The 22,807-nt window shown below is 41.8% G+C and overlaps 1 long non-coding RNA gene across 1 annotated transcript in view; it reads right to left on the reverse strand.

Moving 5' to 3' along the window:
* Positions 1 to 809: 809 nt before the first annotated feature.
* Positions 810 to 22,807, reverse strand: part of LOC117032254 (uncharacterized) — a 94,511-nt gene continuing 72,513 nt past the window's right edge. The window contains exons 3-4 of the long non-coding RNA XR_004424708.1: positions 11,835 to 11,924; positions 810 to 1,316 (exon numbers count right to left, since the gene is read on the reverse strand). This is a non-coding gene — a long non-coding RNA (uncharacterized LOC117032254). The remainder of the gene's footprint in view (positions 1,317 to 11,834; positions 11,925 to 22,807) is intronic.

The raw sequence follows: 22,807 nt of genomic DNA on the forward strand, positions 1-22,807 counted from the left end.
GCATCTCCGAATGGCCCGCATCACTGCTCCTGCACTCCGGGGCCGTTATGCAGCCACCTGCGGGTGACTGGAACACACACACGGCGGTACCGGTACCGAGGCCCCCGGCCTGAGAGCCAGGATGGCTGCGAAGTGACCGACAGGTGGGAGCGGGGCGACGCTGGGTCAAGGGATGAGTCTCGCCCGGGTCGCGCGAGATTTCATCGCGTGCCTCAGAACGACCTGCAATTTAAAACTTCTGAATTGTTCATTTCCAGAATTTTCCACTTAACGTTTGCAAACCGCGGTTGACCGCGGGTAACTGAAACTTTGGAAAGTGACACGGTAGATGAGAGGGGACTACGGTATAGACTAGTGGCGAACCAGGTTGGAGTAGGTGTGCTGATGAGCGTTTAGCAACTGGTTCTCCAGGTGCAGAAAGCCCTTCTGCGACATTTCCCCATGTCCTGGGAAAATTCCTCCCAGCCCCGCAGACGTCAACCCACCAACTGAAACTGGAGCTGGGAGGACATGTGCACCGTCTGCCTGTGAGCCGGCGTGAGCAGGGGCCAGCGCGGGCTGTAAAGGAAACTTGGGCTTTAAAACGTGTATATTTTGCTTCCCATTTTCCAGAGATGGAAATAGAGGCTTTGCCTAATTTTACGCAGCTAGCCCGGGTGTGGCAGTGGGGGGATGGGGTGGGGGGAGAGAGAGAAAAAGCTAAAAACATTTATATTAACATATACAAAACACTATGTGCATATTTTATTTTTAATCTTGATTCAAGTATTGAAATTCCCAAATCCCATATTCTTTCTGTTAATGTATGTGGTAAGTTTTAGGCACTTCTCACTATGTCTACTCCACTTCCAGGGAGACATAATCAGAACTTTCTGTTTTCAGTGTTCTTCAAGTCCAAGAGGACTTGACGATTTATAAAATCTTTCTTCCCAGACCAAGCTTTGGATTTAAAGTGAACAAAATTAAAAAAATATTAACTTCGTCATAGATAAAAGCTGAAATTAAAAGGATGATTTGTACTACAAGGAAGTACTTGTTCTAACACTGACTCCAGGCTGAGGCAGACTTATTCATCCAGCGACAGGTTTCCTGTTGAAAGTTAGGCCATTAAAAGCTGAGAAGACTTGCACGTCCCACCTGAAAGCAGTTTGCTCACAAACGCAAGAGAGAGAAAGGAAGGCTGCTTATATCCAGTTCTTCTTTCCAAACTCAGCAGGTGGGTCACTCCAATTCCTCTTGTATGGGGATTAACCCCAAAGCTTCTCAAACTCTTCCAAAACACAGAAAAGGAAAAGTGTATTCCAGGAGACCAGTAGCTGTGAAACCAAAGCCAGACAAAGACATCACAAACAAGAAAGGGAGAGGCCAGTATCCCCTATAAACATAGAAACAAAAATCTTCAACAAAACACTAGCAACCAAATCAGCAGGATTTCAGGAGGCTTATGCACTGTAACGAGGTGGGATGAATCCCAAGAGGGCAAGGTCAGTTCCACGTATGGAAATCAATCAATTTAATACACATGTTATTAGAATAAAAGGGGAAAAACTGACGCGATCATCTCAATAAATACAGGAAAAAAGTGACAAAAGTAGACACCCTTTTGTGGTAACGACACTCAAAAAACTAGAGGAGAAAGGACACCTACAGAATGCAAATGGAGCTTCCTTCGCATGGAAGGAAACATCAGGAATGGGGAAAAAAAAATCTCCTCCCTTTAAAAAAAAGTGAAATTTATCAGTCAGCTTGATTCTTCGATACCTGCTTGAAAAGCTCCAGTTGGACATGGAAGTTATCATGGCTGGAACAAATAGAGGAAGCATTTTTGAAGCAGACCTGGGTAGCTTACATGGCATGACACAGTTCTACAAGTATTGACTTTGAACTTTGAATTACTATTTATTAGTCGTGAGATCTTTGGGTATCTCAAGCTCTGGGAGACAGTTTCCTCATCTCCTCTGTAGGATAATTATAGTAATTCTTATTTCCCAAGATTGTTACAGAATCAGGGTTTATATGTGTGACGAGTGTAACATGATGTTAAGCTCGGATCAGAAACTTCCTAATGATAGTTTTACTCTCATTCATAGTCGTGGGGAGCAGGGTGATAGGGTGGGAGGGGAAATCAGGTTGCCTAAGAGGATACACGCTTAAGAAGAGACGAATCTGTATGTAAATCCCAAGGAAATGAAATCACTATCTCAAAGACATATCTGTACCCCCATGTTCATTGCAATATTATTCATAATAGCCAAGACAGGAAACAACCTACGTGTCAATTGAGGGATGGAGGAAGAGAGAAATGATGAATGAATGAAGAGTTCCATATATACAATGGAATATTACTCAGCCATGAAAAAGAAGGCAATCCTACCATTTGCAACAACATGAATGGAGCTTAAGGGCATTATGCTAAGTGAAATAAGTCACACAGAAAAAAAAAATGCTGAATGATTTCACTTATATGTGGAATCCAAAAAAAAAAAAAGAAAAAGAAAAGAAAAACAAACTCATAGAAACAGAGTAGAATGATGGTTGCCAAGGGTTGAGGGGTAGGGAAAATGAGGAGGTGTTGGTCAAAGGGTACAGATTTCCAGTTATAAGATGAATCACTTCTGAGGATTTAATATATAACATGGTGACTCTTCTTAACAATACTATATTATATACTTGAAAGTTGCTGAGAGAAGATCTCAAATGTTCGCACCATCACCCCCACAACAAAAAGTGGTATTTCTGTGAGCTGATGTATGAGTTAACTACCTTGTTGCGGTTGTTATTTTGTAATATGTATATGTATTAAGTCATCACATTGCACACATTACACTTACACAATGTTATGTCAATTATATACCATCAAAGCTGGAAAAAAATAAGTGGAGTAGGGTAGCCATCAAAAGGAAGAAAACAACCCAAAAACCTGGAAGTTGTCTCTAGTTTATTCTACGATAGCTTGTGCAGTCCTGGATAAGTCATGAATCTGATTCTGGCTTTCACTTTCCTCGTCTGTAAAATGAAACAGGTAAGTTATGTGATCTTTGGAATCTCTTTTAACTCTAAAATTCAGTGACTCTAAAAATTGGGAGATGGCCAAGAAGAGGGCAGGGGTTGCCAAAGGCAACCTTTTGAGTATGATTGTAGGTGGTTCTTGAATACAAGCTGAAATTCCTTCCACCGAAGGTAAGGAGGAAAGAACATCGACAAGAATGACACACTCCTTTTTGGCTCTAAAAGGCTTCCAGATTGTGTCTAATTTTAAACCGCTTTCTGGAGGCCAAAGAGGTGCCTATGGACAGCTTGACGATCAATCTTTCAGCACACATAACTCTTCTTGTCGTCTCAGTGTGAGGAACGTGAGCACTTCAAGCTTCCTCCTCCAGAGTCGTCAATCTGGCTCCTGTCACGAGCATCTGATTCATTATAAAAATATTTAATTATTTCAAGATGAATTGGCAGAATGTCCAAAGAGGGGGAGTAAGTGACACAGGGGAGATGGAAAAGGCTGTTTGCAGGCAGGGCTTCTGCTTGGCTCCGAATCCAATAAACATTTTTAGAAAGAAGCCAAACTCAGTGGTTTCCTTGATCATCCATAGCTCTGGCATCATTTTGGTAAATTTCGGCTGTGGCATTAATAACCCATCGATTGTTCTAGCCTCACAGTTCTCTAAGATTGTCTCCTATTATGGGAATCTTTACTAACCGTCAATAGCCCCAGATAATCAAAGTCACAATTAAGGAACTGGTCATCTTGTAGAACTGTTCCACTTCTAAGATGTCAAACATAGGAGGCTTTTTTTTTCTCTAATTACAAGCTTAAAAGAACTTTGAAAGCTTCCTATAATTATGGGATAATGTCCAAAGCCCTTACTGTCAAAGATCAGTTTTCATTTGCCTTCAACTTTGTTCTCCTGCGTCAAGACATTTTCATCACTCTGAACTAATCAAGACCGCTGGCTTTATGTTCATCTTGTTCTGGACTTTTCTTTCTTCCTTTCTTTCCTTCCTTCCTTCCTTCCTTCCTTCCTTCCTTCCTTCCTTCCTTCCTTCCTTCCTTCCTTTCTTCCTTCCTTTCTTCCTTCCTTCCTTCTTTCCTTCCTTTTTTCTTTCCTTCCTTCCTTCCTTCCTTCCTTCCTTCCTTCCTTCCTTCCTTCCTTCTTTCCTTCCTTCCTTTTTTCTTTCCTTCCTTCCTTCTTTCCTTCCGTCCTTCCTTCTTTCTTTTTTCTTTTTTAATATCTCTACTTCAGAATTTCTCAACTTCATGACTAATGGCTTTGCAGCCAGAGATAATTCTTTGTTGGGGGAGTTGTTGCAGGATATTTTTGTTTCTTTTGTTGTTGTTGTTATTTTTAGGATATATTCTTTGTTTTAGGATATTTTGCAGCATCCCTGCTAACACTAAGATGTGGCAAACAAAAATGTCCCCTGGGGGATAAAAATACCTTTGATTGAGAGCCATTGCTCTACTTGAAAAACTTCTACTTAACCTTCAATGTCCAGTTCAAATGTCTCCTCTTCTGTAAAGCCTTTCCTAAATTCTCTAGGGAAACCAATTCATTTCCTCTCATGAGTTTATTATAACTATGGTCAGACAGGCGATGCTGTAATTGTTTCTGTAGATACTTATGTACTGGGCTAATAGTAGATACTTATGTACTGGGCTAAAATGTACTGGGCTAAAAATGTAGATACTTATGTACTGGACCTTGTCTTATTTACCACCGTTCTCATTTCCTAGCATAGTACCTGGAACTGGACCTGCAGTTAGTGAACAAAATCTATTAACTTATATTTATATAAGACCTATGAGATAGAAAGAACAAATATTATTTTTTTTTAATTAGGCAGACAATTTTTTAATTGGGCAGAGGTACTTCCAATTGCCAGTGGAAGGAATATAACTCAAACTGCCCTAGGTGGGTAGGGCAGGTGGAACAACTGATAATAGCTCATGTGTTTAGGGAAAAAAAAATCTGGATTAGGATTTCAGTCATAGCTGGATCCAGGGGACTAGATCCTGGCAGCAAAAACAATTCACACTCACTACAGATTAGGTGTTCAGAAACTTGAGTACAGAAGATAAAGACATTTCAGTGAACTAGCCCAAAAGTCCAGCAGGAACTGAAGATGAGAGAAAATGACAATGCAGATTTCATTCAAGTTTGCTTTAACCTCAGTTCCTCTGATGACTCTGTACATAGAGAAAATGATGTATTTGAGATAAGGACTCAAGTAACTTTTATATCCCTTATACTGTCTCATAGAAATGTACCCAGGGTTCACTGATTTTCACATCCTCTATAAAGTTTGATATATTCTAGGTCAAAGGAATCTGGAACTGTGTGGTTCTATAGTCCAAGCTATATTAATTCCCAAGAATAACTTAATTTAGGCAATAATTCTGCTGTTCACGGATCTATGTCACACATACTGAATGTCTGGGTTCTGGGCCTTGAACTACTTGCTGTACCAGTGATGCCATCCTTGTCTTCTCTTTGACTGAATGGGAGACCTAGGAATGTTTAACTTATGCCCTCTTATAGACTTTCCCTTAGGAAAAATCTAGCCTACAGTGTAAATTAACACTTGATAAACTTCACAGCAAAAGAACACCACCGAGGGGGCAGGTAGGTGAATCCCCTGGGACACAGAAGAGATGAGGGTATTCCAGGGGTCTAGAAAGATTGCGATTTGGAAATACCATGCAAAGCAATTCTTGCCCGGAACAAGACTTTCCAAAAAGCCATAAGGCACAAATCTCTGAGCTGAGATGACCGTATACAGTAGAACTACCCAGGCTAGGAGTGTGACAAAGTAGATTCTACCTTGGTGGGACTTTAATCAAGTCACAGAATCACAGGCTGTCAGAGCTAGAAGAGATTTTAACCATAGGTCACAAGCCTCTTCTTTGTGATGGTTAGATATTGGTCTAGAGATACATGATGTCGAGTCAAACTGTACCATGGCAGAGTCAGAATGAGAGCCAAGACATGTTAGCACTGCACCTGCATCCCAGTATTTTCTGTGTTCATCATACTCCGGCTATAAAGGTGATATTGTCATGTTCTCCATTTAAGAACCATACCATCTGTACCCAAAGTGACTTAACCACTTTCTGTAGTCAATATCAGCGTTGAAATTTTAACACAGAAGTTGGTCTCCCTGTTACAAGCTCAGATTCGTTTTTTTCAGTACTGTCTGCAAAATAAGAGCTGAAGATTGAGGGGCCTTCTTGTTCTAGGATTGGTGACAGCTGTTTCTGCGTACTGAACCCTCCCTCAGAAGCCATCCTGTGTGCCACCCTGATGAAAGCAGCCTCCTGGGAGAGCTAAGGCAGGTGCCCTCTGAAGAAGGAGCTTTGGGGAAGGCAACGGTCAATCTGAAAAGGGCACGTTCTGAACCTAAATGTGCTTGGTCCTTTAGTCACATCATCACAGTGAACAATCACAATCATCCTCTGACTCAATTTTGTCTTTGCAGTAGAAGAAACTGAGGCTCAGAGAGATGGCATGACCAGCTCAAACTCACTCAGTCGTTAAGTAGAGATTCAAATCTGTATCCGTGTGGTGCCAAGTCTGCCCTCTCCCTCTGCTCTCTCTGGACTGTTCCATTGAGAATAGCAGAGGAGGAACAGAGGTAATCTGATTGATTTCCTTCCTAAAATTAAGGCGACATTCATACAGTTCCCTGACCACCTGTTCACCTCGTCTTCCTTTCAGCCTCCGTGCCTTCAGTTCTCCACAGGAAGCTGAAATCAAACTGAAGCCCGATCACAGCACTCTTTCTTCTCTGGACTAAAGTTTCTTCCTGCCAAACGGACTGAAAAAGATTCCTGATCTTAATCCCAGACTCAGGTAACAGGGGCTCACCCTCTCTCATTTTCCAGAAATATAAGCGTACTGATGGATCCTTGACTTTTTTTAAGTTAAATATTTTATAGGAGCTTTAGGGAAGGTGTGGGGAATATTTCTTTTTTTAATCTAAAAATAAAAGTTTGATGATAGCTGAATTGAATGTGCTGGAAAACAGAAACGGTCTATAAATGAACTATGTATCTGGGTTCTAATACCACAACTGCCTCTTACTAGTTATGTGCCTGTAAGCAAAATCTTCAACCACTCTCAGCTCCAATTTCCTCATCTGAAACAAACAAACAAAGAAGATAAGAGTTGTGACTCTGTCTTTGATATAATAATAATAAACACCTAACGATATATTTGTCTTTAAGATTAAATGATGTCAAATAGTTGCATACTCAGTACTGACCTACGATATGCCATAGGGAGGTTTACCATTTTGAAATTCAATTTTACTCATCTGTAGAATAAGGGTACTAGTCTCTTGTGGGGATGCAGAGATGATCAAATAAGATATACAGGAACGCACCTAACATAAGACGCATTAACATAAAATTACTGGGTGTTTAATGTATATAAATTGGCAACTGTTAAGCAGAAGACAATTAAATGTATACATTTATGTTTTACGTGCCTCCTTTTCCCTGATCTGTAGTTGGTATCTAATTCCTGAATGACCACATTCTCAGAATTAGCTGCAATAGAGAAGCTCTCAGGCTCGTTTCCCAAGCATGTGAAACTTAATCATAGAGCTGGGGAGCTGAGTTTAAATGCCATGGTTCTCTAAGGAAATAATTGGAGATATGCACTTGTCTGATCATCACAGTTTTGTTTTAGTATTAAAATGTCATTAAACCCCACAATCTACCAGCAGAGAACTGTAAATTAAATTGTGAAATATCTACATAATTAAATCTTATACAGCCAATAAAAAGCATCTTATGTAGAATGTTTGACAAACTTGTCTGATCATAGGAGTCTCTGGGGTAATTTATAAAAGCATATACCCCACCCTAGACTTAATGAATCAAAAGCTCCAGGAGAGGAGACAGGAAATATGCATTTTTATTGGGTGCCCTGGGTGATTTTTAAAATCAGGCAAATTTATGAAATTCTGTTATACAAAATGTATTTTTTTAACACTAAGAAAAATATTATCAAATAATACGTACCATCCTTTAAGATTTTTACGAAAAATAATAATTAAAAAAATGCTTTCTTAGTGTTGAGATTACTTTTGCAATATTAAAAGCATGTCATTTAGTGTCAGAACTGCTATTTCCTAGCTGTATATCAGTAGGCAAGTATTGAAACCCACTTAGTGTATTACATCTTTAAAATGGGGAAAATAAAAGTACATATTGTATGTGTCATTGTGAGGGTAAAATAACATAATAAATACAGTTTCTTGTTGCTATTATTAGGGGTGCTCCACTTCCATCCCTGCGGAAATAAGATGATACAAAATTACTCTCTCATTACTACCCATTAGACAAACACAGGAAACAACTAATTACAGGAATTCATCAGCAGACAGCTGAGGTGCAATCCATCTGCCTCACTTGGGGCTATCATCTTTAGTCTCCATCCTGGTGACAGCCTTCTAAATTGTCTCCCTGCCTCCCTTCTTGACCTCTACTGTCGATTTTCTACAATGCAGCCAGAGCCGTCTTCCAAAGTCACTTCCCTGTTGAAATTTGTCAGTGGCACTCCATCGTAATAAACAACTTTGGCCCTTCCTAGGACTTCAGTTCCGTCTCCTGCTTCCTCACCCAGCATGGTGAGCTCCCTCTTCAGCTGTGTGCCCCCGTGAGATGGGACTCTCTGTCTTTGTCTCTGCTGTTTTTCTAGAGGAACCTTAAAACAAAGACTGACTGAACGTTTGCATGCCTTTCCTGCCTTCCCTTCTGAAGCTCCCTTACCCCACCCCTGTCCTGGGGCAGGACTTAATGATTATCTGTGTGTGCCTGGCTTCCAACACTGATCTCTGTCCTGGAGGTATCACTAAATGCTGCCACCACTGAAATTCTTCTAGGTTTCAGTTTCCCTGAATGAAATGTAGCTTCCTGACTCAAGGCGAGGTAATGTTCTCATACATCTCTTGCCAAAGTCATAGAGAAAAATACCCTGCTAACTCTTGCCTGCCCAACTGAACTTTTAGGTTCTGTCCTAGAAATCCAGCCTCCACATTTCTTTACAGCTCATTGGCCATGAAGTAATGATTGACATGCACCTAACCCAATGGGTAATGAAAATCTGTCCTATTGTAGGTTTCAAACTACCCTCAAATTCTGGAGGCTTGGCCTGAGAAATGTATGAACTCTTCGAAATCCTTAGCGCCTCATCTTTTAAGGACAGAGGGAGACAGTCAGTTGTAACTGATTCTTTTATGGATGAGGGAACACCAAGGCAGGCACTGAGAGCAGAAACAGATATATTAACCACAGGGTTATAGTCCAAAATGGAGAGTGGTGACACATCAGAGGTAAGTGCAGCCCCAAAAGACACCTAGACGTGTGACAGACCCTAACAGACCTTAAGAAGCCAAGAGTCACTGATAAGACATGAGACGTCACAACAGACTATGACAGGTCCTAAGAAGTTCTGATAAGCCCCTGAGACATTGTCAGGCTCCAGAAGATTCCAAAAGCGGTGATTGATCAAAAGGCAAGACCAGAATTCATAAGAGTTGGAGACACAGAGCTAGCTTAGAGAGAGAGAGAGAGAGAGAGAGATATGACAGGTGTAAGAGACAACAAAAAGACCCAAGGTGAATTGACAGGAAATGCCAGGAAAGAAGAACAAGGATGAGCCTCAGATGGAGGCCTGCTTAAGTCTACCTCAGTGTCTTCCCATTTCCCTTATGATGAAACCCAGCTGATTTACCATGACCTCAGAATCTGCTCCGTATTTACAACTTCTTCCTCTTCTCACTGATGTTCTATTAATCTCTATGTAGACAGTACTTAGAGCTCTCTCAGCTCAAGGCCTCAGAACATTCTGTTCCCTAATTCTCTCATCCTTCACCTGGGTAATTCTCACTCATTTGTCAGGGCTCAGCTTGTTAGTCACTTTCTTCTGGAAACATTACCCAACCTCTCCAATCTGTGCGTGGTGCCCTTCTCCCCCTTCGTGTTCCATTACTACATGTGGGAGAGGCCATGAAAAACGTGCGACAGGTTCTAAGAAAGGTGTGAGCACGCAAGTGGTTATGTCCCTGGGAGAGCTGAGAAGCAGAGGTAGAGAGTGACAGGAGGTCAGGAGCAGTGGTAGGAGGAACATTGTGAGGATGATGGAAGAACCTTCGAGAATAGGTCAGAGGTGAAGGGCATATGAGGGGAAGGGCACTGACCAGAGAGGATGCATGGTGAAAAGTGTGAAGAGATACTATCAAAGCCACATCCCAAGGAGAGTGGAACCCGGTATGTCTGCCATTGACAAGGAAAGTGGGCACTTCTGGGGGAGAGAGAGAGAGATTAAAGGGTGGTGAAGGGCCTGCAGATTTACAGGGAAGTCAACCCTATCATTCCTTCAGAATCCCAAGTTTTCAGCCTGGATGAAGCCCATCTCCACATTCTGCAGTGAGCTTTTGTGGATCTTGGGATAGTGACTTCATAGCTCCAGGCCTGCGTGGTCCTTACAGCTTGAAATCCCAGAAAGGAGAAAATATCTTTGTAGAGAATTCTGGAAAAGGCCCAGGGAGTGTTCTCATTTGCTGGGGTTGGGTCACGTGCTTATCATTGAACCAATCACAGTGCAGGATGGAAGGAGCTGGAGTATCTCTCATTAGCTTGGCCTGGACCATGGCACCCTCCTCTAGACTTTGATAGGGGAAGATGTTCAGCCCCCAAGTCCAAGAAACATGTCCAGCATTACACAACATGCCTGTTCACAATGTTCACACTGCTGTTTTCTTGTGCCTTTGTATGCATCCAGGCTCAGTAAGGTCCATGAGAGAATTTAGAACTTTAAAATTCAGCCAGAAGGAGCCTTGGGAAGCTCTGAGAAAGATCCAGGTAAGTGTAAACCAATAACTAATAAATGCACTCACTCTGTATCATCTCACACACTAGTAAACGGTCACTTTTGGTCTGTCCATCCCTTCAGGGTCTGAGGAGGTTTGATTTTTATTAACTTTTTTTTTTTTCTTTTTCCTATTATTCTCTTCCCATTCAGAGTCAGGAAAATTACAGGCAGGTAGCCAGGTACCAGAACAGCCTTAGGGAGATCTGCTGAGGGAAGGGACGTTTTCAGGTCTCACAGCTGGTCTTGGCCACACAGAGGGTTGGGTGACCTTGGGTCAGTCATGAAATCTTTTTGGGTCTCCTCGCTCTCTGCTTTTGAAGTAGAACTAATCCATTTTTGCCTTCTCCCCGCAAATAGAGTCTGGACTAGAGAAAGCATAGATGGCAGGAAATCTGGTTGCATGCCAGATGAATGATTTGCCTACTCTTAAATGACTGCTTTTCCACCTACCCTCAGCTAGTGCCCTGATTCTCCCCAGCTTGTGCTGTCCTTGGGTAATTAGCCGCTGTTTCTGGACCATGAAATATTCAGTGAAATAGATTATCTGGGTTTATATGTGGGTGGGGGAAAGAGGGTAGGAGAAAATAGGTGAAAACAGAAAAAAAAAGAGGAAATGAAATAAAGTCTTTGGAAAATATAAAAGCTTCATTTCTGGCTGCAGGTTTGACCCCAGGCACCCACAAGAGAGTTAGTTTATTTATGTATGCCCAGAACTGTTAACAAGATTTTACTGTGATTGGATTGAGTTATCTGCCCTGTTCATTCTCTGCTGAAAGGGCTGAATTAACAGAGATAAGGCCCACCTGAGGGAGACTCAGGACCCTTTCTGGGGTGTTCTACAACGTCAAACATTTATCCCTACCTTACTGAAAACAATTTAGGTTTGCGATTTAAAAAGTCAGTTGCTGCCACTGAAAAAGTAATTATTAACTAATTCATTCAGCTGACACTTACCAAGCAACCAGATGAAATCATTTACTCCTTTAACAAATGCATAAGCATTGAGTGCCTTCCAAGTAAGTGCTCTTCTAGCCTCCTGGGAACCTAAGGATGAACAAAACAGACAGTGCTCTCCCTCATGGTGCTTGAATTCTGGTGGAAGGAGATAAGCATATACATTGAACAGATCAATAAATAGGACAATTTCAGGGAATGGTAAGTGATCTTGTTGGGACAGTTTTTTCCCCGGCAAACCCCCCCGCTAAGAGCTCCTTCCCCTTATCGGAGCTGTCTCCTGCAGGCACTAAGGTTAGAGACCTCCCCCATCAAAACGAACATTGAAGAAACGCAGCTGCTAGGGACTGACATCCCTGCACCCTGGCCAGATTTAACCAATCCCTAGTGTCGCAAGAGCACTAGCGCGAATCTTTCCGAAACCCGGAGGCCTAACTCTATAAAACAAAGCCCTCGACCCCGGGAAGTGCTCAGTCTTTGGAATAATTCCGCTGAGCCCGCCGGCGTAATAAAGCTGTGTTCTCCCTGATCTCTGCGTGCCACTTGAGTCTCTTGGTCCTCGCCGCTTTTCCGCAACAATCTGTGGAAAATAAAACAGGTGGAAAGAGCTGGTGTAGACATGGTGGTCAGCTGATACCGTGCCAAGGACATGGTGTTTGAAATGAGAGTTGAAAGCTAAGGCACGTTGAGCTCAGAGAAAGCTGAAATCAAAGTGGAACCCCAAACTCATAAGTAATCTCAGTTTCCAGTCTATCTCCGTCATTGTATGCTCTTTTGGCCTGTCTATCTCTCCAGACCCTTGGTGAATTTGACTTTTATTAACTTTTTCTTTCATACATAGCCTCTCATTCAGAGTTGGATCAGCATACTGGGTTTTATGAAAGTTTGGGGCATAGCTTTTGAGTCAAGGAGAGCAGCAAGTGGGAAGGCCTAACATAGAAAGAGGTTTACTTGGAGGAATAAAAGGAAGCTCAGTGGGAGGGTGAGGGTGAAGGTGAGGGTGAGGACAAATGAGGTAGAGGACCGAACCAAGGCCCGAGCACACAAGACCTGACGTCTGATGTGGTGGTGGGAATTTGGATCTTATTGCAAGTTTGGAATAGTTTGCATAGGAGAATAGCACAATACTATTTACAGGCAGATTTGGCTGCTGTGTAAACACTGCAAGATGAGAAGGATGGGTGTGTCTCACCTTAGGCAGCTCATGGTCTCACAGGGAAGAGAGAGAGAAACGTCTGAATGGATGATTATGATATGGTAGGATGATTCAAAATATGCTGAATGAATTTTCCAGAATGCAAAACAATGGGGTGCACAATCTGATCTAATCTGTTTACTGATAATCGAGCCCTGTAAGGACTCAACATTTTAGTGGAATATCTAGGTAAAGCATATACAAAAAGATGGGAGTAGCACAGAGGGAGGAGTCTACGGGAATGAAAAACAGAGTCCTGATGAGATGATATTCCTACTTCATCCTAAATAATAAATGGGATTTTGCCAATTAGATAGGAAAGGATGGACCTTTCAGACAGAGAAGGCACTGCTAACAGAGACCCCCGAGTCACGAAATATCAGGACATTAAGAGAAAGGTGATGAGAGGGATCTTTTACTATTAAATGAGTGAACGGGTGGAGGTGAGTCCGGAAGACTAAACAGAAGTCACTTTGTTATAGGATTATTTGCTATTCTAAGGATTCTGGACCTTATTTGAAGGCACCAGAGTTATAGAAGATCTTTGAACTAGGAGTAATAGGGCACTGTTTTATATTTTTGAAGGGTCACTCCGATGGCTCTGTGGAGGCTAGATCCAGTGGGATCCTAGTAGGGAAAGGCAGCCTCATCAGAAGATTACAGCCAAAGCTCAAAACAGAGGTAAGGAAACCATGAACTAAGACACAGCAAAGGAAACTAGAGGAAGAGACAGAATACAGAAAATTCAATCTGGTAGAAATTCCACAGGTTAATAACTGATGACATTAAATATTTTCCAGGGAGTAAAACCAGTGACAAGACACTTATTTTCTGGACCAGATACTCTTTGATCCTGACAAGTGTCCAGGTTATTGGGCATATGATGGCCAGATGTGAGTAATTCTTACACGGTAGATAAATCATAGACACAGACAAGGAACATGCTTGAATAGCAAAGTGCCCTGCCAGTTTTGGGTACTAGCAGGTCTTTTTTTAATGATTGGAGTCTCTATTTCCACTTATTGGGTGATCGCTGAGGTCAGTGTTCCATAGGAACACATTTGGACTTTTTTTTATGGTTTGTAATATACTTTCATGACCATGTTCTCAACCATCACTAGAATCTGGCAAGGTAAGGAGAGAGAAAACCACCATGCTCATCTCATAAACAGTGATACTAAAGCTCCAAGAGAATAAAACATTTGAATAAAACTATACAACCACTTTATGGTATAGCATTCAAATTCCACATTCCAGTCGAAATCCCAGATCATACCCTACACTACGCAGGCTTTAAAGTTAACTAGTAGGGAATGCACTTGATCCCTGATGGCGGTAGAGGCATACATTTTGTACTTCCTCCTTTCTCACTCCTGGCACACATCACAAACCCAACTCAACACTCTTTCCTACTGAACTTGGACTTTGAGTCGTTCTAAACATGCTGCTCCAGGGAGCCACAAACAATTACTTGGGATTAGCTTTAAAATAAAGCTTAGTTCCCATCCTGGATCTCATGATTTCTAAGATACTTTCCAGCTGTAAGTTCTGTGATTTTCTCTTTAACGGTGATGATTCTAGGAACTCGATGTAATCCAACTAAAATTCATCAGAAACCTGTGGTATCCTAGGCACTTTCTATTCCGCATGTAAATATGTTTTCTAGAGTTTTGTGGTCACAGTCTGGGGAAATGATAGGCAGAAACACAATTAACTGAACGGAAGTCTAGTTTAAGATGCAAAACAAAATGTTATGTAAGAACAGAGGAGGCAGAAGTTAATGTACGTTGGGGATAAAGATGGTGCTAGGAACACACAAACCTGGAATCCCTGTGGAGAGCATGGCATCTGAGCAGAGTTTCAGGTAGTGAAGGAGAGGTTTTCAGCATTGACAACCCATTGAGAAAGGACACCAAGAAGTAGAGAGAGTTGAGTTAGGTAGATTGGAAACTTTCTAAGGTATAGTGAGGATTTCTGTTCTGGATCCCATTGTGGATGGGCAGATGCTAAATAGGAGTGCAACCCATGTATTGATTGAATCATTAAAAAAAAAAACCCTAAGGTGAAAAATGAAGTAATGCTTATCCTTAGGAAGCTTACAGCTGAAAGAGACAGGGGAGAAATGTTTTGGATATCAGAAAATCTGAGTTCTATTTCTGATCCTAACTGCAACTTGAGAAGCCATCCTCCCAAGATCTCAGGTTCAACAGTTAAAATAGGTTACATCTTTTTAAGTGTCCACTGAGAGACAGATGGATAAAGAAGAAGTGGTACATATATACAATGGAATATTAGCCATAAAAAAAGAATGAAGTCTTGCCATATGTGACAACATGGATAGACCTAGAGGGAATTATGCTAAGTGAAATAAGTCAGAGGAAGAGAAATACTCTGTGATTTCACTTCTATGTGGAATCTAAAAAAATAAAAATAAATGAGCAAATAAAACAGAAACAGACTCATAGATACCGAGAATATTTTGATGGTTATCAGATGGGAGAAGGGTTGGAGGGATGGGTGAAAAAGGTGACGGGATTAAGCAGTACAAATTGCTAGTTAATCAAAAACAGTCACAGGGATGTAAGGTGTAGCATAGGGAATATAGTTAATAATATTGTAATAACTACATATGGTGTCAGGTGGGTACTAGACTTATCAGGGTGATCACTTCGTAAGTTATATAAAAGTCTAATCCTATGTCGCACACATGAAACTAATATAATATGTTATGTCAACTGTAATTGAAAAGTAAAAAAAATCGGTTGTACCTTAAGTGCCAACCCTGATGAATGTGGAGCAGCACGTTGAGGAAATGCTTCAAGACACAAATGGCTTGATGGATTTGCAAAGTCTGCCATAGGGGGGAGCTGGGAGCATGGCGACAGCAGTGCCCTATGCTTGTCAACCCCAGACAAGTCCATCCGTCTCCAAGGTCTCTGTGAACTTCACACTCCAGGATTCCTACCACAGCCTCTGCACTACAGGTTGACCCAAGAGACAGCAGGGCAATGAAATGAGATAACACGTTCCATTTCAACAGGAAAAGAAGCACATACAGTGTTGGCAAAGAAGAAAGGAAAACTCCTGGCTACTCTCTTTTATTTTGAGATACAGTTTGAAAAATGCTTGGTCTCAGCATCCTCAGCTCCTGGCCATCGGCCACGGTAAAATCAGTTCCTTCTGGTCCATTACAAATTAAATAATCATAACTATTCATCAGGAAAACATATGCAGAAGGGACGCAGAAGCCAGCAATTAGTATTAAGGCTTCGAGCCTTTCATGGACTAACTCGGAGGGCTTCGTGGTGACTATTTCACTTGAGACCATGAATGTCCGAGCTGCTGGCCCAGTGCTTCCAGGGCAATGATTCTTCAGGTGGTTGCGTTGGGAGTCGATGTCTGCCTACCCTCGTTCCTGGCTTAGACTAGAATCTCTGAAAACATCTGTGGAAGCAAGAGTGTCAACAGGCCATTGTACTGAGTGACTTACTAAACACATGCAATGTGCCCAAGCCGCTGCCAGGCATAGGAAGAGGTCTCCTTGAACATGACCTGCGTTTTCCTGCTTCTCGTGCATCTGTGATAAGGGCTTGGGCTGGGCTATGTGTAACAGTGTAGGCCATAGGATGTGACCAACCACAGAATTCTGCTTGGCTTTCTGGTCACAGGAGCAGGTGATTTTTCAGGTGATACCCATTGGGATTACAGCATGAGAGAGGCTTCTGAAATCAGGCTGAGAGTCCGCAGCTAATGTCGCCACCACTTGTACCATGAGCCTGTCTGCCATGTCATGCTTTGCCTGTGCTATTCTCAAATGCCATCCTCCCATTTTAACTGGTAATGTGACTTGCCCTTCTAAGAAGCTCTGTCTGAAAAGCCCACCACAGCTTCCAGTTAATGTCATCCACTGTGGACATACTGTGTTGCAGAATGCGTGTGTCAGGAGATAGAAAATCTAAATGCGAACTGTTGAATGGAGTGCTATGTTAGCCACGCACATCTATGCGGTGGCCATTTTGCTTTTCTTATTGCAGTCTGTTCTGTATCCATTTAATAGAGTCTTCCAGATATTTTTTGAGTGCCTGATCTTTGTAACCAAGCCCTGTGCCTTGAGATAAATGGGGAGAAATTAAAACTATGGTGCATCTTGTCTGTCTTTGTACACTAAAAGTGCCGCTAGTTGTATCTTAGGTTTGTTGAAAACTACCCTGTCATCTGTTTGAATGGGACCTTAGTGATTAGAGTGAGTCAATCCTCTCTATGCAGCTGGGATGTGCCCAAGGACACATAGCTCATGCAGGCAAAAATATAGTTCGGAAGCCCAGGCTAGGACTTGTTAGCTATATCCTAGCACTCTTCTGGAAAGCGTAAAGATGGAGTCAGCAGGTGAAAGGCAGGGCAACTAAGGAGTTACTGAGTCATTTATTTGCAGTATTTTCTCTTTCCTTCAATATGCATTTAAAGATTTCCTACTATTTGCAAAGTGTGAAAAAAACACACGGGCATTGCCATCTGCCAGTTCATTGCCTGGTAGGGGTGAGAGATACACACACATTTAATTTGCATACAGTTTAGAATTTTGGTAAGTGCTACATTCACAGTAAGTGAAACAAAACATGTGCTCGACGGTCAGAGAGGTTAATTGTGTTTGGACATTTGCACAAGTTTCTTGAGTGTGTGTATTACATGTCGTTGAGTCAGCTCCAACTCCTGGAGACCCTATGAATGAGTGAGGTCCCCCATGTCCTGTCCTCACAGCCCTGCTCGGCTCCTGCAAACTCATGCCCGTGGCTTCTTTTATGGAGTCAATCCATCTCATATTTGGACTTCCTCTCCCTGTTGCCTACTATTTCCCCCGGCATTATTGTCTTTTCCAAAGAACCCTGCCTTCTCCTGAGGTGTCCATAGTAGGACAGCTGCAGTTTTGTCATGTTTGCCTTCAGATATTTTTTACAGGATATGCCAGCACTCCTCGTGGGAACAAGAAGGTACCCCACTTACAATCTCTTAGAGGTCAGCCCTAGTCTTCCTCCACGTCCTGGACCCATTGAAGCTGTCATTGGTTTTTGCAGTTTAAGTGGTTGCAGTACCAGCTGGGGCCACACGATGGCAGTGCAAGGCCACAAAAGGTTGAGCAACCTCTTAGTACTTTCCAAGGGTGTGTTTGAAAAACACGCCAGGAAAGAAAGGTGCCCCAGACCAGAGACCAGAGCTACTGGATGGGCTTCTAAGGACAGGACAGTAGCGTTCGAAGCTGGGATGGCAGGTAGCATCAATCCAAATCTCTGGCCTGTTTGGAATCTCTAGATATTATTTAGATATTTTCTGAGGTATAGCCCATGAAGAAAGAAGCTCCTTTGAGTTACACCTTTTGTTTAAAGAGGACTTATGATACCCCATCTCCCACTGTCCTTAAATGTTTTTCTCCTCTGTGGAGATTGTGTCTACGGTGGTTGAGGGGTGTGGCTTGTTGCCACCTTGGGTGAAGAAGATAAGAGGTGATGACAAAAAATAAGTGTTGCTAGAGCCCCTTAGGGAATATACAGTGAGGGAAAGGGTCCCAGTCCCCAAACACTTCCATCTGGGCTTGCCTTCCCCAGGTCACGTCAGTGGTTTGCTCATCTGTAAAATCTATGGGGAGAGTGAATATGAGATTGTATATGTGTGTGTGTGTGTGTGTGTGTGTATGTGTGTGTGTGTGTGTTTGTGGTTGTGAATGTGTAATTGTGTATGTGAGATTGTGAGTCTGTGACAATAAGTGTGATTAGTGTGATTATGTATATGATTGTGTGTGAGACTGTCTCTGTGATTGTGTGTGTGAGATTGTAAGTGAAAATTGTGAGAGTGATTGTATGGTAGTATGTGAGAGTGTGAGTCCGTGCGTGTGTGTATGTGTGTGTGTAGTGAAGGTGACAGTACTGAAGGTGGTGATGCTGGCATGCGCCATAGCTTAGGTCAGTTTTTTTTTTTTTTTTTGAGTGGAGTATGGGACAGAGAAAGAGGAAGAGGATATGGGTGAGAGAGAGAAAACTAGAATGAGAGCGAGAATGAGAGCGAGAGAGAGAGAGAGAGAGAGAGAGAGAGAGAGAGAGAGAGAGAGAGAGAATGAATTCCAAGAAGATTCCTAGGTTTAGGGAAACTATTTCATTGGAGTCTATAGAATATAGTGAGTTTCAAATTAGATTCTTTTAAGCCTTGTTGTTCTCTAACGCCTTAATTTGCACCCCCCAGTCTCTCTGTATGTCTGCCTTGCTTTTTCCCATCTTAATAGCCACCTCTCTCTCTCTCTCTCTCTCTTTCTCCCCCTTTCTCCTTCCCTCTTTCCCTCCTTCCCAACTTCCGTTACCCTTAGTTTCCACCCTTTTTCTCTTAATCTCAAAGAGAAACTTGGTGGGTTAGAGAGAGGTGTTAGGGTCAGAATCTGCAGTACTCCCAAGAAATACAGAAAAGAATGCTGGGAGAATCCTCACTGGTGTGCGTGTGCCATTGGGGTGGAAGGGGAAGCAATGTTGGAAGAGAGGACTGAAGACTAGATGAAGCCCAAATCCAGAAGACTGCTGTGTAGAAGAAAGCCTGCCTTAAGGCTACACAAGAGGAAAATAAGGACGGTGAACAGGAGATGGGAGTGTGTGTGTGTGTGTGTGGGGGGGGAGATAAAATGAGGTGCTGGTGCATGTGTAGAAATTGTAGCTATTCTTTTTTATTTTAAAAAAGCAGAAGCTTTCATTTTTAAAATCACAATCAATTTCCAAAAATCATTTATTTCTAAACATTACCAGTCAAATCCCCCATTCATTTCTGCTTTTAGAGGTTGAGTGAAATTGATTTGTGTTTTTAATTTTACAGGAAAAATATGTGCCTCTGGCTTGGAAATTGCGGACATGGGTTTTTCTCTCTCCTTGCCCCTTTCTTTCCCACTCCCTCCCTCTCCTCTAGTCCCATCATCTATACCAGGGAGGGTCCCAAGGGTGAGGAGCCAAGGTAATCTTTTTAATTTGCTTTTTCCCTTACTATTGATGATACAACATAAGAAACATTGTTTTCCAGAAGTTGATATTCATAAAGACCGTTTTCTTTTTTTAAATTTTCTTATTAGTTTCAGGTCATAGAAAAAGACCATTTTCAAAGAGATACAAGCAGGAGAGGCTGTGTGGGTGGGATTCGAGAGACAATGTTTGTTTTTTTATCATTATTATTTACTAACGTTTTATTCAACGACTGTGGTGGAAGATTGACAAAACAACTCTTATCCCATAATCAATTATAGCTGGAAAACAATAAGTAGCTATTTGATGTTTCTTCCATCTTCTGGGAAAGAACGATGCATCAATTGTCCTTAAAGCTGGGGCTCTTTATGGAGACCCTGGGTGGGCTGGAATAATTGACTCTTTTAATACAATAACCTCTATGAGTTTGGCATAGATAAAGATAATAATGATGATTAAAATGCTAATTTTCTTTGGTATTACAAAACGATGGCATATGTGTCGTGAAACTGAATTCTTTCAAGTTCCCTGTGAAGTAGTTATTATTATCCTCTTTTTACTGCGGCTCAGGCAGCCTGGATTTGAACCCATATTTCTCCCACTCTATCCATGCAGATCACGGGGCAGCCTAATACATGTCTCTTTCCACAGATGTACAGACCAAGGTCAAGTGAGATGGAACACCCTCAACCAAAAATGAGTTGAGATGGATACAAAGCGCCTAGAAACTACAGTGAGCAGATCCAGAGTAGAGAATTCTGTTTTTGTAATTGTAGTAAGAACAGTTAACATGAGATCTACACTCTTAACAACATTTTAAGTATACAGTACAGTAACTATAGGCACAGTGTGGTATAGCAGATCTCTAGAACTTATTTGTCTTATCTTGCCGAAACTTTATACCCATTGAATAGTTCCTTTTACATTTCTGCCAGCCCTTGGCAACTACCTTTCTACTCTCTGCTTCTATGAGTTGGCTATTTTAGAAACCTCATATAACTAGAATCATACAGTATTTGTCTTGTGGCTGGCTTCTTTTACATACTATAATGGCTACAAGGTTCATCCATCTTATCATTTATCGAAGATTTTCCTTTTATTTTTAAGGCTTCAAAAAATTAAAAATAGAACTACCATATGATCCAACAATTCTCACTCCTAGATATTTATTCAAAATAATTGAAATCAAGTTCTCAAAGAGATAGCTGCACTCCCATGCTCATTGCAGCATTATTCACAATAACGACATTATGGAAACAACCTAAATACCCATGGGCAGATGCACGGATAAAGAAAATGCGGTATATACATACAATGAAATAATATTCAGCTTTAAAAAGTAGAATTTATTTGGAAGCAAAACTTTTTTCCAAGTTCTGACTTCACCCATATTAAATCAGAGGTTATGAGCATATTGATTTCTCTTAACCTTAGTTTCTTTGTCTATAATATGGGGGAAATGATGTCTGTCTCTTAAGAAGATGACATGAAATGGTGTATGTAAAGTGTTTAGTATGCATTCAATACATGCTAGTGGTTATCACTCAAGCTTGCATCCATGTTGACCATAAATTCCTAGGCCCCCGTTAAGCCATTATCAGACACAGGTGAGAGAGAGGAACTGTCCGTTGCTGCATAACAAATTTCTTCTAAATATAGCAGCTCAAAACAATAACTCAAAGTTTCTGTGGATCAGAATTTTAGGTCATTTACTAGGGTCATTCTAATTCAGGGTCTCTCAAGAGGGTGTAGTCAAGATGTTGGCCGAGATGCTGTCATCTGAAGGCTTGACTGGGGCTGGAAAATATGATTTCAAGATGGCACCTCACATGGCTATTGGCAGGAGGCCTCAGTTCCTAGCTGTATGAATTTCTCCATAGGGCTGCTTGGGTTTTCTCACAATATGATGGCTGCCTTCCCCTAGAGAGAGCAATTCTATAATCCAAGAGGGCAAGATGGAGGCTGCAATGTCACTTATGACTAGCCTTACCATGTTTTCCCAAAAATAAGACCGACCCGGACAGTCAGCTCTAATGCATCCTTTGGAGCAAAAATTAATATAAGACTGGGTCTTACATTATAGTAAAATAAGACCGGGTCTTATTTTAACTTTTGCTCCAAAAGATGCATTAGAGCTGATTGTCCGGCTAGGTCTTAGTTTCGGGGAAACACGGTAGAAGCCACACTTTGCTATTTCCACAATCATAGCTCATCCAATAGGAAGCAGGCTACACAGAAGCATGAATGCTGGTAGGTAGAGTCATCAGAGGCCATCTTGAAAACTGGCTGCCACAGAGCCCCTTCCTACAACTCAGAACTGGTACTTTTGTACTCGGAATTGTTTCGAGAAGGCCTCAGTGCTGTAGTTAGGTGCTCATAATGAGATAGCTATTGGCAAACAACCTTTCAGAAACCAGGGGGTCAGCTTCAGAAAGCATTGCCTGGAGCTTGCAGAGAAGGTGTGAAGCTGGCAAGAAAACTTCACAGACTGAAGCAACAAAGCCAGGAGAGTTTAAGTCACTCACCAGTCTCCTAATTTCTAATCTGGTTTCCTTCTGCTACCTTACCCTGAGGATGTGGACATTCGAATTCCTACACCCCAATCTGCCATAAAATAGAAATTTAGCTCCCATCACTCAAGGAATGTTTCCCTGCCTCAGTTGGTCCTAAAGATCTTTGGGAGCACTTGTGGAATTGAAAGATTCCAGGATGCCTCTTGGAGAGATTTTGACTCGGGGGGCTTGCGATGCGGGCTGCGAATGTGTGTTTCTAGTAATCATCCTATATGATTT

This window comes from Rhinolophus ferrumequinum, chromosome 12, assembly GCF_004115265.2.
Source record: "Rhinolophus ferrumequinum isolate MPI-CBG mRhiFer1 chromosome 12, mRhiFer1_v1.p, whole genome shotgun sequence".
NCBI lineage: Eukaryota > Metazoa > Chordata > Mammalia > Chiroptera > Rhinolophidae > Rhinolophus > Rhinolophus ferrumequinum.